Raw genomic sequence first — 16,366 nt, 5'->3', positions numbered from 1 at the left:
TGTTTCAAGGTTCTGGCCATTATACAGCAGGCAGTGGTAATACTCAAGCAATTCTGAATTGCAGCATGTGGGTATGCATCTGCTCAATGTCTCCATGGAGAAGAATTAAGGGAGTCTGTTCTGATATTTTGATGAAAATCCATAATTTGAACCTATGCCCATCAGGGGATGCAAAGGTTACAAAAAAAAAAAAAAAAGAAGTGTGGAGGTAATAACTCAGTAAACATTTAGCGAGTCTTTTCTACTTAAAGAGTGATGGTTAGGGCCTCCCTGGTGGCGCAGCGGGTTGAGTGCTGTGCTATGAAGCTGTCCACAGCCTCTGCAGCGTGGGTTCGATTCCCAGCCAGCCTGGGGGATACTCACATGGCATGGCAGACCTCTCCTGTCTCGCGCACTGCTCCCCTCAGCAGTGTATTTCAGTCCTTCTGCCTGTTCTGCTCCCCACTCTGTCTCTGGTGAATTCTCTTACCCTCCTGCACTTCTGACTTGTACCCCAGTGCTTGTATAAATAAATCTTAAAAAAAAAAATCAGTGATGGTTAAACTTATTTTCATTTAAAAGGTAAAATGATTGCCCATCATTCAAAAGCAATGACTTCACTTCATAAATCTGAAACTCTAAGCCCCAAGCAATTTCAGAGTGCTACGTGAGGGTTTAGGCTGAGAGACTGGGGGTTGGGGAGGAAAGAGAGGAACTGACATTGAACAAATTTACTACCCTAGCAAGGCACATGTTTTAGCTTTCAATAAGACTCCTATGACTAATGCCGGACCCAGGAAAATGCAAAATATTTAAAATGTGACTGTGGTAAAAGGCAAATTCTTTTGCTTTTTATGAATTCATTCACACTTATTAGCTTCTAACCCTCTTTATTCATTTTCTTTGATTTTTGTTTTCTGACTTCTGATACTTTTCTTTGATAAAACATTTGCATCCATGTGTCACTAGAAACAAAATACACATTAATAAACCTACTAATTTGAATCCAAGGATGAATCAGAAGTTAAAAAAGGAACTGGGCCTTCACAAAGGTGTCTATGTTAACAAGGTATTGTTAGTGTGTCCCCCAAATTTTACAGATTGAAACTGTAACCCTCAATGCGACTGTACTTGGAGCTAGGTCTTGCATGGGAGTAATTAAGGGAAAATGAGGTTACAAAGGTAGGGCCTAATCTGGTGGAGCTGGTGTATTTAGAAGGAGAGGAGACACCAGCTAGTCCTCTCACTCTTTCTGCCATGTGAGCACACAGCATCCATCTCAAGCTGGGAGAAGAGCCCTCAGGGAAACCAAATTGACTGGCACCTTGATCTTGGACTTCCCACCTGCAGAACTCTGAAAACTAGATTTCTATTGGTCAAGACACACAGTCTGGTGTTTGTTACGATAGCCATGCTGCTAATACACTAATAAAACTAAAAGAGAATGTCCCCAAAGTAAGAAATTACTGTCCCCAAAATTGGACCATGAAAAGGAGCATCAGCACAGGGCAAGTTCTACTTGTCCTGGCATGGGGTTCTCACTAGTGACATTTACAAAGTGCTTTTGAAATCTGTCTTGTAGAGCAAATGTGATTTCACTCCTTCCTCAGAACTAGAAACCTGCCCGTTGTTCCTCCAACTGAGGATGCAAAAGCACCTCTCTCACTTCTTATGCCAGTTTAGGTAACTGCAGAAGAAAACCCAAAAGGGAAGAAAACCCAAAAGGGAAGAAACAAAAGTGGTCCCTTCGCAGAGTGACAACTCGTGCAACAGGGACCATTAATTCTACGGAGGGTCTTTCGGCATGAGAAGAAAATGTTAGGGAAATTGCATAGATGGGTTTACCGAGCAATACTTTTTTGCCATCCCAAACATTCCTTCTCACCAAACTCTAGAGAAAATAAGGGAATTAATCTTAGTGGAGACTTAAGCTACGGGCACACTGTCTGGAAAAGAAAGAGCTAGTTGCCTTCATCTTAGAACCAACTGGATCCTAGTTCTTAACTAGGGTCTTGACTCCAATTTCTCACTTCCCTTCTCCAGAAATTCATTCAGAGACATGTGGTGAACGTCAGTGGAAAAACCTGTGTTGGAAAGTATCTAAGATGCTTCAGACACAGTTTCTCTTTGCCGAACACTGATAGTCTTTGACATAAGAAATAAAGGGAAGAACTGATTTTCAGTGTTCTAAGGTCAGTCTTTCAAACAAAGGAAGATTTGCTCAATGAAATTTCATTTTCTAATCATTTAGCCACAGTTAAATGCAGTCATTTTCAAAGAGCATTTCAAAATCTATTGATGGACAAATTGTGCTATTGATTGGTACCAACTGTAAATTCAAAGTTTCTCATCCAAATCCCTTTAATTGGTCTTGAGTGACATTCTTTCAAATGGTATTGGGAAGAGAAAGGGGAAAAAAATGTGCCAAGGATAACGCAGACAAAGAAAATGTACATCTTAGCTTTGTTTCCCTTTCCCTGGCATAGATACTATCAACTTATTTATTTATTTTTCTTGAGGAAAGTAGTGAGAATGTGAACAGCAGTCTGGATTTTTCTTGTTCTGTTACCATAATTAGAAAAGTAGGATAAAATTATGCAGGAGCAGATTGAGAGAAAAATATAGCTCTGCTTTCATGTGAAAAACTTTTAAAATCAAAGGTTTTTCTTCCCTTGCACAAATCTTTCATTTTTGAGTAGCTACTATATCTCTTTTAAGTCTTTTCAGCTTAAACAACAAGTGCACTCCTTGAGAAGGTTCAAGCTTGATGGAAGTGTGTTTATGACCATCACCGCCACTGTTATGAAATATTGCCCAGATATATTGATGGTGGAGCTAGGCGGAAGATCACCAACCCAAGATTATATGATACTGACAAAATGAGGGTGGGATTGAAAAAAAAAAAAAGACCAGATAAAGTTTTTTCACACAAATTGAAAATATGACATATCAAATCACCTGCACGTCAATCATCCTACAAGACATCATCTATCGACCACAGCTAATATTGGGAAGCTTTTGAAAATTTATTCAGCACACACCCACTTTCAATATCTGAAGAGTTATTCAAGGAATCAATATTTCCTCTCTGATACGTCCCTTTCTTCCCAATGGCTTCTTTCTTGAAAAAAACAAAACAAAACAAAACAATTTTGCAAGTCTACATTCAAACAGCGAATTCACAGATCTCACAGATAAATGTGTTAGGGTACAGAGAATTTCTCCATGTGTGAGTCTAAGCCACCTGCAACAGAATCATCTGGGATAGTTTTTAAAGGTAATATATTTATGGAACCACATCACACTCAGAGAATTAGAAATACAGAGGTTAAGTTCCTGGATTTGAATTTTCAACAAACTCCCAAGGTGGTTCTTGAGTTGTATAAAGAAGTTCCTAGAGCCTCTGAGGCAGCCACTCTGTCACTAAGGCTTCACTGGAGCTTCTTCCTGGCCCCATGGAAGTCACACACTTTTACTACCCAGGTTTTTTATGTCTCCCTGAAATCCCGTGACCTTTCCCCATGGATCAACATACCACCATTCCTCTTCCCAGTAAAATTCTCTTATCATACAACCCTCTGTTTACCAATATGTAGCATATCCTCATTGTGACCTGATCCAAAACAAACTTCTCAGCCTGAAATTCAAAGACAAAATGGAAATCCCTTTCTGGCTTTATTCATACCCCTTCCTTTGCCTTCCCTGTACCTCATCTGAACTCCCAGAATGACTGCTTTCTCTCCCAGTGCTCCAGTAATGTTGCCATTCTTCTCTTTGCTCCTGCTCACCTCTTGGCAGAGTGTCCTTTCTCCCAACCATTCTCCTTCAACTCTACAAACTGAACTTCAATGTATTCTCAGAATTAACACCTCATAGTCACCCAGTCTCCCCCACGCAGCTGGGATCTGTGTCTTCTTTGAACCTCCACAGCAGTTTGCTCATAACTCTCTTAGGTCCTTGCCTTGTTTGACCTTGTTATTTTTTTCACATGCACACAACTTCACCTGTTTGAATGAAGTAGCTCTTTGGGTTAGGTTTTTACTTCCTTCCAGCACTTAGCATGGGGTTTGAGCAGAGCAGGCTTACAACTAATGCCCCTCACCTTCTTTTTATGATGTCAGTGACTTCTGGCTTTGAAATTCCTCTTCAATTCCACCTGTGCTGCCACCCCACTAGCACAGGCCCTTGGAAGCCATATGCCTGGAATGTTACCCAGGCCTCCCCACCAGCACTCCAACTTCCATCACCTACTACTACTACCATCTCAAGTCTTCAGTTGAAAAAAAAGTTTTTTTTTTAAATAAAACTATGGATTTGCCAAGCTATATCAATTTCAGCGGGTGCAGTGCCACTTCTATGTGTGAAAAAGCTTCACCTCATCTCCCTCCAACATTTAGTGCCCTGTCCATTGTCTTTCATGCCCTCTAACTCTTCCTTCCCACCTCTCTGCCCCACCACTTCTGGTAACCACTTTATTTTTCATAGAGTCTAAGAGTGTTTCTTGTGATTTGTTAGCTTTTTGCGTTAGTTAGTTATAATCCATATATGATAGAAACCATCCATAATTGTCTTTCAGGAAGAAATGTTTCTTGAACATATGTCTAGGTCTTGGAAAACAACTGTCTCAATCTCTGAAGGCTAACAACTTTGGATAAAATCACAAAATCTTGGAACATAAGAAAGATGGCATTTTTCATGTGGGATACTAAGAATTGTTCACTTCAAAGTCAGTTGCTGAGTGTGAGAACATGAGCCATTTTGGTTCTTCCATTTGTTCTGCATATACTCCACATTTTCTTTCCTCCAACTTCTCCTTCCACTATAATCACACCCATTTTTTTATTACTTCCTATACCTTCCTACTAAGCATGGGTTTTTGTTACATTGCCCATCTCAAACACATCCCTGCCCTTCAGCTTCAGTCTTACTCAGCTCCATTTGTTCATGGCAACCACACCTTGCTCCCCACAACTCCCTCCTGCCACCCCACATAACCAAGCCAACAGCCATCTGTCTCATAGAATCTCTGAAAGCTTCCACACAAAGCAACCTCCTCCTTCTTTGCATTTCCAAGTAGGAATACTTAAATTATGCAATTTAGCACTTAATTAGGCCTTTTTATTTGACCTTAATCATGTAAACTTCATATGTTGATTTCACAACCCATTGCAAGGTCATCAAAGGTAGGGGCATGTCTTACAACTTTTCTCATGTGGCACTTCTCCATGTTAAACAATTGACAGGACTCTCTAGATGGGTTAAATCCCAACCCCAGTTATGTGCTTAGTAAACTATATAAGAGAACATCTTTGTGCTTTCTGTTAAAATTAATTTGATATATGAAAAGTACAAGAAACTATTTTCTCTCAGTGAAAATAAAAAAGGGGGGAATCTGAGGAAGGGAATGAAATTTGGGTATAATTCTTGGGATATAAAATTAAAAGGCCATCTGCCTTTGAGATGCAGCAGATGTGTAATTGATATTCACTGCTCATTTGCCACTTGAATTTTGCAGACATTTAATGCTGTAATTGTTTATACAGTAAGAATCTAAATACCCTTTGGAGGATAGTTCATGCTTTCTACAGTCCCTCTACTCTCTATCAGCAGATAAAAATTGGTTCTTTTATATTCCTAGAGGTTCAAAAGGAGAACTTGAAAAAAATGAATGTGCATGGTGACATTTTGGAGATATTAATATGACATATCTATAAAAAATTTAAATGATGTACTTTTGACTCAACATTCCACATCTAGGAATATAGTCTATGGTATATACAAGCCAGCTGTACAATGATCTATACACAGAAGTGTTCATTCAAGGATATTTATAATTACAAAATATTGAAAATAGCCTACTGTCCATCAATAAAGGATTAATTAAATAAATTAAGTCATTCATAAAATATAATATTATGCAATCTTTTTTAAAAATGAGGTATCACTATGGGGATTAACATGGAAAGATGGTACTTATATGCAGCTTAATTTCTAGAAGATTATACAAAAATATAAAGGATTAAGAAACTAGGGTTGCAGGCAAATATTTTTATTGTATACACCTTTTGTGCAATTGTGGGTACATATTCAATATATGGTTTTAATCAAGTAAAAATATCTTTATTTTTTAAAAACTACCACCCAAATAGTTGAAAATGATGCAAAAATTAATTTTTAAAAAATCATTTTTTAAACAATGAAAGGATGTGGACCCAAGATGCTAGTAGCTAAATATTCACCAAGACTTTCAAAAACATCTCCACCATATCGCCTCTTTGTTCACATAATTAAAAGTGAATTATCATACTATTAAAAAGACATAATGTGCTTTTTTCCCTCTCTCCTTTTCCCCTCCATCTTCTTTTCTCCCTCACTCCCTCCTTCCTGTCTTCCTTCCTTCTGTTCACCAGATCCTAACTATTTTGTAACTACCATCCTTTCATTTGGTGACCTGGCTGGTAACTCTTGTCAGCAGCCACATCAGACATGAAATGCTTTAGATTTGGCACCAGTAGCTTTTCACCTAGGTCACGTTCACTGAATGATGCAATTTTGCACTTAATTATGCCTTTTCATGGCTCTATTTAAAATATTTTGATGTCACAAGCAACCATAAACCAGAGACACACTACAGGGGTGGGGAGAGGAGGGAGTAGGATCAATACAAGGGGGGTGGGAATTGCATGGGGACTATAACCAAGATGAAAATGCATACATTGTGCAAAAATGAAAAATGATGTAAAAATATATAAAATTTAAAAAATAAAATATTTTGATGTCCCCTTAAAACTCAAGTACCGAAGAAAAACCTACCTGGTCGGTTCTATTTACAAACTTGTTTATGTCCACACAGATCTTCAGTAGATCCTTTCAGTTCCCTATATAACAGCTATTATCCTGAATCTTCCTACCTCCTGGAAGAGCCTAAAACACCATCTACTCTCTTTCTCTGCCTCCTTCACAGCTGAAGTAGTTCTGTGTGTAGAGTTCAAGGTTCTCGGTTGTAGACAATAAAATCTGCTTGAATTAGTACAAGCAAAAACTGGTGTCTTATGGCAGGTTAATTTAAGACTATATGGGGAATACACTAGGGCCAATACCCAAGCCCACTCATTCATGACAGAGCCAAGATGAATGCCCAAGCACGTCCTGAGATCTCCTAGTGTCACTGAGTCACCATTTCCAACACCAGAGACCAGCCCAGGCACCGCCAGAAGTGCTTTTCCTGAAGAACTGAATACTTTTGCCATGTGGTTTGTAAGAGAATCTGACCTGCAGCTACCACTGCAGGTCATTCACTTCCGCCCTCCACCCCTGGCGCCTGCGAGCTTGCTTGGTGTAAGCCAGACATCAGGCAGAACCCCCAACTGTGAGGGAAGATGGAGAATGGTGTTTTCAGAGCCCCAAACTCTACAGTTTAGGAGGGCATTCCAGACAGGTCATGGCTGAGGTGAGGGAGGGGATGCTCAGTGAACAAATCTGTAACATGTCACATAAGTGACTGTTTTCTGGACAGTGAAAAATAAGGGGAAGTTTTCTGGGAACTTCTGGGAAAGAATTTCCTCCTCAATGAAAAAATAAAGGTGAGGCCTCTTTACTATTCCCCTTCTTTCTGTTTTTGGACAGAAAAATGAGACCATGATGCTTGGAGCAGCTGCAGCCATCTTGGAACCATGAGAAGAAGTATTGCCAGCATTTCCTTCACCCCTTCTGTTTTTCATTTTTCAATTTCTCTGAGTCTGTCTCCTTGAGCCTATAACAATGCTCATGATTTCTCCATCTCTGAAATCCCGTTCTTGCTTCCTGCTCCTCAGGCTCCTCATGTACTATCTCTTCTACCTTCTATGTTCTCCTCTCTGTGTTTAGTTGCTCACCTCCTATTCCCTTTTCAAGCCTTTCTGTCTTTTATTAGTCATCTTTTGATTGTCATCATATGTATGAAGTATCCCAGTATCCCGCCATCAAATCATCACTGACATTCTGATGTGTAAACCAAATTATTTTTTAAGTCTTTATTTTCCTAAATGTCAATGCTGTACTTAAAAGTCCTAATCACCACTCTGCCTTTCTTGAAATTCTCTACACTCGTCACCTAAGACAGTATGTATTTCCAGACCACAACTCTATCATCTCATTTCCCACCTAAAATCATCAATGATCATTAATAAAATTCAAGATAAAGTTCAAACTCTTTTCCATTTATTCGGTAAACATTCCTTGTCTACCTCTAGCCAGGATCTTGGCCTCTTCTCCATTCCCTTTTGCTTTCTCCATACCAAAGTGGCACATGGTTGCTGGAACAACTCTCTGGTTTGCATCCCTGCTATTCCCTAGATTTGGAATTCCCCTACCCTCCCCCTCCTATCTCTAATCTTTCAAAACTTACCTGAAACAGCACCATTTAGAGGGTCCTGCTCTGTATGCCTGTGTTCAGAAGCATGTTGATGCTTTCCTTGCCATAACATTTATCTCACTATGTTGTAACTTATTAGCCTTCCCCAAAAAACTTTAAACTTCTTGAGACCAGGGACCAGATGGTATTTACAAATACATCCACATAACCTCAGTTCTACCCACAAACTTCTATAAATGTTTTTGAAAAGGGAAAGGGAGGGCCTCCCTGGTGGCGTAAGGGGTTAAGCACCACACTATGAGTTCGATCCCCTGGCCAGTCAGGGAGGTGACCCAAATGGTGCAGCCGACCTCTCCTGTCTTGCTGCTCCCCTCAGCAGTGTACTTCGGTCAATCTGCCTGTTCTGTTCCCCACTCTGTCTCTGGTGAAGCCTCTCACCCCCACATGTCTGGCCTGTACCCCGGCTCTTCAATGCATAAATAAATAAATCTTAAAAAAAAGAAAGGGGAGGGTGCCCTCAATGCTTCATGCTTCTGGACTGGGTGTTTGAAAGGCTGCTGTGCTCAGTAATTGTGGGGAATGGAGAGGAAACAAATAGTTGTTGATGCAGGTAATGTTCATGTTTCCCAATTGTAGCAGCATATGGCCGTAGTTGTAATGGCCTAACATAAAGCATTCCTGGACAATATTAATGACCAACTTGGTTAATGACTGAAGACTAAGCCTCAGGCCACGAACACATTCTCCCTGTCATTAATCCCTGGGAAATGACCTCAGCCATGTTCATTACAGCTCAATTATGCTCACACTCCTTATGAGGGAAAAAAAGCATTGCAGTCCTAATACCAAGCTACGTCCCTTCTTGTACTTTGACACATGGGTAATAAAGACACAAAACAAGTTATTAGTCTAAGAGCCAAGCATGTAAAGGAAGCAACACTATTGCTTTATTAGCTCCCAATCACCAGTGGAAACTAAAATGAGACCTTAGAGGTCACAGAGCAGGCAGGCTGGGCCATACTTCATGATCCGTACATCATAACATAGAAGCACCAAACACATCTTACACTCTTGATGTTTTGAGTTTGGATGTATGTAAGCACCCCCACTACCTTGAAGCAAGAAACCAAAAATGAGGAAGCCAGGCCATGTGGAAAAATGCCCATAGAAAAGCACAGTGGTCAACAGAACCAGCTGTGGTCCTGCTGACAGTAATATCTACCACCAGACATAAGAGTTGAGAAATGTCCAGAAGATTCCAAACTCCAGGTGTCAAGCCAACCAGACTTCAACTCTTCCCAGCTGAGGCTCCAGATATTAACAGAGGCAAGCCCTTGGCACGATAAACTGCTGAAAGTTTCGACCCACAGAATTGGTAAGCAAAATAGCATGGTTAAGTCACAAAGTATGGAGTAGCTACTATGTATCAGTAGCAGCTGAATATACACATATGATAGATAGGTGGGTGGCTGGGTGGGTGGGTGGGTGGATGGATGGATGGATGGATGGATGGACGGACGGACGGACGGACAGACAGACAGACAGACAGACAAATAGATAGATAGATAGATAAATAGATAGATAGATATAAATAGACAGGCACATAGGCACACATACATAATACATTAACTTTGTTTTATGTTGTTTTTTCTTATGGCGGATAACATCTCGTTTTATGGAACTGAGCAACACAATTTCCATGGCCACTATGTATGGACAAGAGATGGGAGAGTTTTATTTCTTAGTCTCTTTCTCCTTGGACAGAGTCTTAATCATCTCCTCCTTCTTGGCCTGGGGCCGCTCCTCACAGCTTTTGTGTGTTCATTGGTCCCAGGCCTGCAGGTCTCAGCCTGGTCAGCCAAGAGCTTCTTGCAAGCCTTGTCTGCCTGCAGCTTATGAATGTGTTCCATGAGAATCTGCTTGTTTTTGAAGACGTTCCCATCTTCACTTTCAGATGCAGGCTGTGATGCATGAGGTGGTCAGTCTTAGATTCACAGGATCTTCTGAGCAGCAGGTCCAGAATCCTAACCCTCCTCATCCACGTCTCAGGCACTGGAGTGCTGGCAGTACCCTTTTTTTTTTTTACCTATGCCCACATACCTGCCCTTCTAGCTAGCCAAGCAAGGTGTTTTTCTGGCATCTAGGCTTCTGGATAATCTGTCCACCTTTCATCAGCTTCTGTATCTGCTAACTAAGTTGGCATTGGCGATCCCATTGGTCTCATTGGAGTCCAACCAGACTTTCGTTCTGCCACAGTGGAAGACACTGGAGATGAGCCTCTTGTGAAGCCTGAGCATACTCATGGCTGCAGCCCCCGCCCCACAGGAAAAAGCACCACACACCTACTTTGTGAAGTTTAGGAATAATGTGCATAGGGATGTCCTAGCTCAGCTGGGCCCTACAGAAACCTGTGCAGTAGTGATCTAATGAAACTGCACTGAACCTTCATCTAGCAAACAAAAGCTCCTGGGCTGCTTTAATGAAGCCACATGGCATACTGAATGTAAAGAAAGTCCAAGTCAAGGTAATATTGACCCAGCACAGATGTGGTCTTGTGTCACAAAGTGTAGAACTCTTTGTAACCACGGCTATTAGAACACTCCCTTCCCAGGCAGGCCTGACCTTCGGTTCTTTTCTCTCTTCAATCTTTTTCCAGATTTCTGTGCTTCTAGCCCTGCTCCCAGATCTGCTCCTCCAAATCTAATTCCTGGACTAACGTGACTAGTATCTCCAACTCCCCGTCTGTTGGCCATCTCTGTTAGGAAATCCCATTATTACCTCAGCACCTACGTTAACTTCGGCCTATTATTCTTATTGTATTTCCTACCTCAAAAATGTTGCTAGCTGTCACCACTCCGGACAGCTCCTATAGCCAACCCTCAAGTCCTGGCTGACTCTTCTCTGTGCTTGGACCACTATTATCCATCCACCATACTGACTTGATGGCTTCAGAATATTCCTTAAACTCATCCTCTTTCCTCACAGCCTCCACATGCTGCTTCTTTACTTCCCACCTGGACTTGTACAGTTGACTCTAAATGGGCATTATCCCTTCCACCCCAGTGCACCCCACTTACCATCAGCAGATTAAACGTCCCGACGCCCACACCCATTAAGTCAGTCCCGATCCATGAACTCAGAAGCTCTTAAGTGCCTGTGGCTCCAAGCCAGATCCTTGAGGAGCATTTGCAACATCTTCCATCATCTGGTCCCAACGTGCTGACCCAGCTTTCCCTCTCTCCCAGAAAGCAACTCTCCTTCATTCAGTCCCATTATCTTCCCACCAACCCCTCCCTCCATACCCCCACCTGTGCCTGCATCCCATTCCTACTCTTGCCCATTCACTCCTGAGGGTCCCTCATCACGGCTCCCTCTACGTCCCTCTCCCCTAAAAAATGAATGTACATGGATCCCATCTCTGAAAAATACTTAAAGGAAATGTAAACAGGATCCGCATCCTATTTTCATTGTTGCATTAATCACCGTAGCCCAAACATGGAAACACCCTAACTGTCCACCAACAGATGAGTAAGTAAAGAAGGTGTGGTGTGCGCTCATGATGGAATAGTATGCAGCACAACAAAGAAGGACATCTTGCCATTTGCAACAAGATGGATGGATCTTGGGGACATTGTGCTAAGTGAAACAGATCAGACAGGAAAGACAACTACTATATTTTATGATTTATATGTGTAATCTGTAAAGGTCCAGCTTGTAGAAACAATAGAATGGAAGTTACCAAGGATTTGGGAGTAGACAAAAAGGGATTTGTTGATCGAATCATACAAACTTCCAGTTTAAGAGAGTAAGTTCACAAGTTCACATATAGCGTGGTGACTGTAGTTAACAGCATGTATTATATATTGCTCAGTAATTTTAGATGTCTTCATCACACACACAAACACACACACTCCCCAAATTCCTCCTAGAGCTTAGTTCAGTACCAAACTTCCAGAAGTGATAAGTCAACATTTTAATTTACCAACTATACTGAGTATAATACAAGGCACTGGGGCTGATAAACTCCGTGTGGTTTTATAGTCTTTACCCTGGTTGGAACCTCTCGCCCATAACTTTTTAACCATTGTTTTCTTCTTGCCATTTACCCTTTACCTTAATGCCATGTCCATAGAGACGTTTCCTTGATTTCCTACACTATAGCTATTCCCCAGGATCCCCATCACCACTTTTAATTAATTATAGGGCCTTTATGATTCTCTGATATATCTATTTATTTTCCATGTATTTAATTTTTATCTCTCCTCAAGAGAATGTGAGCTCAAGGGGAGCAGATACCTGGTCTGTCTTATTCACAACATCCCTCATATTAAAACAGTGACTGGCAGGTCGTTATTCAATAAATATTTGTTAATAAGTGATGAGACATAATCTATATTTTTTGTGCTCACAGTCTATTAAGGAAAACAGAATCACAAGTCAAATACAAATAAGTGAGATGAGAAAAATTATGAAATGAAGGAGAAAATGAAGAAGGTGGAAAGGATAGCAACACAGAGCATTTCTGAAAGTATGCAAGCGGACCCATATGGTGTATGTGGCACAGAGGGCTTTGTAGTCAGAGTGTGAGTCTGGAGGAGAAAGTAGACATGAAACTGAACAGGGAGGCAGAGGCCAGATCATGAAGTGACTGAGGTGGTATGTTAAAAAGCTTAAGCCCCATCCCACATATAATCAGGTGTTAGCAGAGGATCTTAGAGACATTACATTTTGATTTTGTAACTATCACTCTGAAAAATATACAGGGGACAGATATAGTGAAAAGAAATTAGAAGCTGCAGGACCAGGTAAGTGGCGCTGCAGAGAGCCCAGCTGTGAACTGAGACTAGAGAAGGGGAGACTGGGCTAGAGAGAAATGGAGGAAGCAGAAGCAATAGCACCTGGTGGAAACTGAACAAGATGGGTGAGGAAGAGGAAGGAATCAATGATGATACTTGGAAATGACAGGGAAAACGGTGCTACCGCCCATGAAGGTAAGACGTGCAGACTAGGGAAAAGACTAATTCCTCTTTGGGGTGGATTGAGTTTGAGGTTCCTGTGGGGCAATCAGGAGAATAAATCTGATGAGCATTTAGGTGGGGAGTCATCAGGAGCTTGGGGGCAAGGCTTGAGCCAAAGACTTGATTAGTGAGTCTATGCACAGAAGTAAGTTAAAATCGTGGGTGTGGATGACTTTGCTTGAGGAGAAGAATTAAATCTATAGCTCAGGAAATTGCTTCTCTAGGTCTAAACTGTGAAACTAAGATTTCAATATCCACACTTATAAAAGCACTCATTACTATGCAACATGGATTGCAGGCCAATGTTACTTTGACATTGGAATTCAGTCTCCTCACTCGGTATGTACCACATGGTCTTAGTCAAGCATGTTTCCAGGACCTTTGATTACGACCAGGCTAAATACCATATGTTCCTTTAGACTTCATAGTTTGGCATAGGATTTAATGATAAGCTGCTACCTGCACCAGCAACATATGCTCTCCACACCACTATTAAATTTTGCAAAGCAGCCTTACAATTAATTTTTAACAGAGATCCACTAATAGTTGCCCAATCATGTGTAGCAGGTCTGGATGGCATGCATTTTGCATTTGCCAGGGAGAACATATTGCAGCCCATATTTTAGTCATCTCCCCTCAGAGGGTAAGAAAATTTTATTAGTTATTCAAGACAGGAAAGCAAATTTAAATGTACTCATGACTGGAATGGATCACCTGACCCTGGGAGCATCTGTTTTTATAAAACAGAGCCAAGGTGGTCACTGATTGTCCAGACATTGAGATGGAGAAATAGAACTGCGTATTTTTTCTTTTTAATTGACTCCATTCATTCAGGAGTCCAATGCAACAAATTCAGGTGGATGGGTGTTTCTTATCATTTTAAGATGAAGCCAGCAACTCCTAACTCCATGCATTGGGAAAGTAAGAGTGGTGAGCACTTTGCACACATGTCTCACCAGTTATCACAAATCCTGTGCAGTAGATGTTATTCTCCCACTTTACAGATGGTGAGACTTGTTTGACCTAATATAAGCTTCACCTAGCATTTGTCTAGGTGAAGCTAGCCAGACAATGGGCTTTTCCACTTACTTTGACTTTGAGGGAAAATGAAACTATGATTTAGGGTTCATGGATGGTTTCTCCCCTGAACCAGTTTTGCAGGACCCCTACAATTGCATACTAGCTACAAAGACCATTGTAGTAAACAGCTACTGTTTTCACCTTGTTAGTATCCTTCTTTCACTTCTGGTGAAAGAAGTTCTTTTCCTTTTGCAACCGACCATTTCCACCCCATGTAATTCAGATGGAATTGCCAGCCACAGGTCTAAACACAGAGAGGAACCACTTGGTCAGGAGACCCATCCTTAGGTCTAGTGATTGGCCCCAGCCAAGCCCAATATCCAATGGGGTCAAACAGACAAAAGAGACAACCAGGGAGGAAAGTCCCTAATCTCAGTCCATTAACTCTGCCAACAAGTAAGCCCCAGCTGCTGGGGAAGTTCTGCCAGAGCCGAAAGTCAACAGAAAGTAGACTCAGGACACCAAGAGAGGCACAGAAGCAGGGTCCCGATGCCATCACCCGGAGTCCTCAATCCAGCTTTTCCTGGAGCTACTGCAATCCTTGGCCTTCTCAGCTACATTAGTCAATACATTTTCCTCTTTGCTAGTGACAACTTGAGTAGGTTCCTGTCACTTACACCAGAGAGACAGATTTGACAGAAAATAAATACATATTTTGCTAAAACTGACCTGAGAAAATGATTTGACTGTCACTGACTGCACATTTCACCGTCTTTGACAGGTACATTTGTAAACTAAACACTAACTATTGAATTATTAATATCACAATTGTCAAATACACCCATTCAGAAATTATACCTTAGAAGGTGGATAATTTAATTAGGAAGGATTTTAGCTACTGACTTAGATGTAACAAAGACATGATCATTTCCCAGAGACTTTTGGACAATTATCCTCCCTTAAATAAACCAGAAGATAAATGATGCTGAGCACTAGTCCCACCCATAGACTAGAGCTTCCAGGATCCCACTCCGGGCCCCATGCTCAGATGGTAGTTGACAACTCCCTGTGTTCCCATATCACTATAGTCTCTAAATTTCATAAAAGATGTGAATATCACATATGCAATATGAGCCAACCATCCCACAAATCTGGGTAATATCTCAATTCCATCACGAGTTAGCCATTTAACTGCTCTGGATCTGAGTTTCATCATGTAATAGAAAGAAATAATACCTTCAGATTAACATAAGACTTTTTATTTGCTCAAGAGGAATATTCCTCAAGACAAAACACATTTTTATTCTATACCTTTTGCCAATTAGGATCTGAAGAAAATGTATATTACTAGAAACTATGACTACAGGGTTGTAAAGGGTCAAATTTAGAGGAAATTAGCGGTAACAATAGTATAGGACCTTAGTCACACCTCTGATCTGCCTTTCTGGCCATGTAACCCTTCATCACCTATGGGAATTCTGTCAAAACCTGTCTACTTTTCATCTCCTAAACATAAGACTCCAGTGTCATAATTCAATCACTTTCATCACCTCAAATTAGCTTTTTTAACTCATCCCTTCCTCACCAAATTACCTCAAGTGAAAGGACCAGTTCTTCCGATCTGACAGCAGGGCACCCTAGGGCTTTTGAACTCTGAGTACCCCAGGATTCGCTTATGCTTTGCCTTATTAACATCCAGCATGCGCATCTGAAATTGTCCTCTGCATTCCTTGTTTCTAGGTATCTCTGGCTTGCCTCCCCATTAGATTGCACTAAAGGCAGTGACTGTCTTGTATTCTCATCCAGAGTAGACACTCAGCCAATATTTGTTGGTTAATTAAAAAGGAAAATGTCAAATAAGGAAAATGACTGTGGAAAGAAGACTCTATAATGAAATGAAGTGAAAGAGATAAAGTTATAGGACAGCAGGTTATTGATTGGAATTTATTTAAAATAGGCCAGGGAGTAAACCTATTCAAGAGAATCTCAGGAACCT

The 16,366-nt window shown here is 41.0% G+C and overlaps 1 protein-coding gene and 1 pseudogene across 2 annotated transcripts in view; both read right to left on the bottom strand.

The window, feature by feature from the left end:
* The window catches only part of FRMD4A (FERM domain containing 4A), a gene marked incomplete at both ends in the record, with an annotated part of 535,058 nt that overhangs the window by 514,702 nt on the left and 3,990 nt on the right, over window positions 1-16,366 (bottom strand). The window lies entirely within an intron of this gene.
* LOC311183562 (large ribosomal subunit protein eL19-like) lies at window positions 9,966-10,635 on the bottom strand (annotated as a pseudogene). The gene has a single exon. The product of its transcript is annotated as a large ribosomal subunit protein eL19-like (transcript).

This window comes from Talpa europaea, assembly GCF_964194135.1.
Source record: "Talpa europaea genome assembly, chromosome: 14".
Lineage (NCBI taxonomy): Eukaryota > Metazoa > Chordata > Mammalia > Eulipotyphla > Talpidae > Talpa > Talpa europaea.
The sequence above is the reverse complement of the archived record's forward strand: the minus strand, read 5'-3'. Positions and strand labels throughout refer to the sequence as shown.